Here is a 3,363-nt window from a genome sequence, read left to right on the forward strand (position 1 = left end):
ATACGTTGCTAAGGAAGTCTTGCCCCATAACTCATATCCATTGATTGATGTTGATGATGTGGAATTTAGCGATTCTGTTAACGCTCTTCACTTCAAGAAATTCTATACTTAGTCCTCCTATATTCACCTTTCAATCAATGACAAATACTGTGTTCTCCACATTTGATCTATTATCCATTTGGATTTTTCTCAGTTATAAAAAGTAACGATTACACTGGGGCATTTTTTTATTATTATTATCACTCAAAACTCGAGAGCAAACCCATGCAGGTAAGGGGTTAAGTCTGCAGCGCAACTCAAGATCTGCCATGAAGGTAAGGGGCTAAACCTATGATGCAAGACAAAGCAATCCACTCGGGGTCAAACCTAAACTCAGTCTTTTTAAACCCGTGTATGTAAAAGGTTAAACCCGCAATAAACTCAAATAACTCATTCAGGTAAGGGGTTAAACCTAAAATGCCACTCCAAACACATTTTGTTTGAAAAAGTTAAGGTGCTTATCTTTATCATTAAGCGTGGCTCGTATCGGCTTAGTAAGAAAGAGTGACATTTGTTATCACCCCAAATTTTTTCAAAAGACTGTATTTCATTGAATTGAATCAAATTTTGGGCTCCAAGCCTAAGCTCTACTTAAAACAAACTTGTATATCTATATCCAAGTCCAATTCACAACCATTAGATCCAAAATAGATCCCTAGGCCCATATTTGAGTCCAAATGCAAAATTTAAATCCAAAACCCAACTTTAGACCAAGATTCATATCCAAATCCAAGTCTTAGATCTAAAATACACACCTTGATCCGAAATATGAAATCAAGGCCCATGACTAAACCCCACGAGTGAAATTAAGTCCAAACTAGGAAAACAGACCCGTAAAGCCACTCTCGGATCTAAATTAGATTCAAAACCAATGTTTGGATCCAAATCGAGAATTTCAACTCAAAATCGTAAGTCAAGGGTAAAATAACAAATTTCGATACCGTCGAGCGCCACGTGCACATGCACAGATCTTCCCTTTGTTTGGCGTCTCAATTTTGCACCAAAAATATGTTTTGAGCCTAAACTGCTCATCCAATCCTTGATTTGAGCCTCGAACGTTGATTAGAACATATTGGCAACCAAATAAACCTGATCCAAATCTTAAACGAGCCCAGAATCACTCAAAACGATGTCTGCCCCATTGATAACAAAAACTATTTTGCCCTTTAAAATATGTATTAAAAAGAGAATATTCTTTACATTTGTTTTAAATGTGTGGAACCTCTTGGAGGCTAAGGAGGCAAAAGCCACCCCTTATTCATCCAAAACGAACCAATAAGGGGGCATTTCGCCGTGCTGCTTGGCGTGAGAAGCTGAGACCAGGCCTGCGCACTATGTAGGCCTTCTTTGAGTTAAAAACCACCCCCAAGGGGGTGGTTTTGGCCCGATGGGTAGGCATTTGCCCTGCCCACACCACCAGCATGGCTACGGGCCAATCTCACTTGGACAAAATCTATTAAAAAAAATAAAAGTATTCAAAAATATTTAGAATTCTCATGAAAATGTTGCTAAATTAAAAAAATTCAAGTTTTGAGTTTTGACTCTAAAATTCTTTATAAATACCCCCACAATCTTCTCTCTTAAGCATGATCTAACCTTTGGGGAATCTTTAGTGCTTGTCCAACATTAGGAGCAAATTTCTCCAACTTTCACTCTCCAAGGGAGCATGAGGATGTTTCTCAGAGAGACGTCTTCATTACTTTGGAGCCCCATTCGAGGAAGCTTTAAGATCATCGAAAGTAAGAGATTCATTTTCTAAAACCATTCTTATTAGTTATATGTAATCAATATCTCAATCCATTCTTTTTTTTTTCTTTCTCCCTTCTTCATTTCCCTATGGCTACACAAGATATCTCTCAAATCCCCTCTTTGAAATTGAGAACTACTCTTGAGTGCACCGAGAGCGTGAGAAGGTGAAATAATCATTCTAGGATCGAAATATGCTTCTCTCTTCTCTTGAATGTTGCTTTGTTTTGAGATATTGTTCATGAATAGATGATTGATTTTTCTTATTTATATATGAATGAGCGGTGAGAATGAGTGCTTGGATTAGGATTTCTTCATCATTATATTGGTTTTTGAGGTTTAGCATTTGTCCAACTCAGGAAAACCCTTCAAGAAAGTGTATATATTAAAATGCATCGTCATGACATTGTTACGTTTCGCTTTTCTCTTAATCACCCGATTAGTTATCCCAATGAGTGCTTTCTTACGTTGTCCTCCATTTCATGTGTGTTTGATTTTCTTTGTAATAGATGAAATGATTATAGTTTTATGCTCACGTAAAAACATATTTGCAATATTATTTTGAAAAGAATTTCAAAAATAAAAATCAACTTCAGTGAGCCGATAAAATGGGAATTCATAACAAAATTTAGGGACAAGAAGTCCCTTAAATACAAGAACAAACCGCAAAAACAAAAATAAAAGACGAATATACAAGACAATCACACAGTAACACGAAAATAAGAAGAGGTGGAGAAAGAATGGATAGATGGCGCAACACAGTCACCCAACTGCAGACGGAGGACAGTGCCGTAACCGAAAAGCAAAATGAACATCCCCCAGCACCAGACGAGCCACTGCAACTGGCGATGAGAAGGTGCCCCTGAAGACCCTCTTGTTGCCCTCCTCCCAAATGCGCCACCAAAAGGAAATAAGCCACAACCTCCAGACTCGCCCCCAAGAAGCAAACAAGTGGGGGAAAGGAGAAAAGTGGAAAAGAAGGCCAATGGAGGGTGGGTCTGAAAGACTGCTAACAAGGGAAGGCCATGCAGAGGCAAGAACACTCAGGAAGAAATTGCAAGTAGTAAAAAGGTGGACCCGAGACTCACCCACGGTGAGATAGAGGGGACACTGGTTAGCTAAACTGATGCCAAGACGTTGTAAGTTGTCAAAAGTGTTGATATGGCCAGAAAGAAGAAGCCAGACAAAAGCAATGGTACAAGGAGAAGGGCCTGGGGACCAAAGGGATCGGGGAGGGAGCAACGCAACAAAAGAACCAAAGGAGATCAGGTAGCAAGAAGAAAAAGTGAATCCCTGGGAATGTGAAAGAGGCAAAGATGGAGTGCAAAAGAAGGGAGGTCAGCAAGCCGGAGGAAAAGGGGAAGAGCAGAAAGCAGGTCGCACCAAAAGTAGGAAGAAGAGGTGTGGGAGATGGAACTATTCAAAACACTAGGGGAAAGTAGGTCAAATTTGGAACAAATGAATAGGGTGATAGGAGAATGCTCAGTTGTCAGACGCCACCACCAAGACCACAGGAAGGACTCACATGCCCGACTAAGGTTGGTTAACCCAGCACCCCCAAGTAGACGCGGAAGGAGA

Source organism: Nymphaea colorata, chromosome 6, assembly GCF_008831285.2.
Source record: "Nymphaea colorata isolate Beijing-Zhang1983 chromosome 6, ASM883128v2, whole genome shotgun sequence".
Taxonomy (NCBI): Eukaryota; Viridiplantae; Streptophyta; class Magnoliopsida; order Nymphaeales; family Nymphaeaceae; genus Nymphaea; species Nymphaea colorata.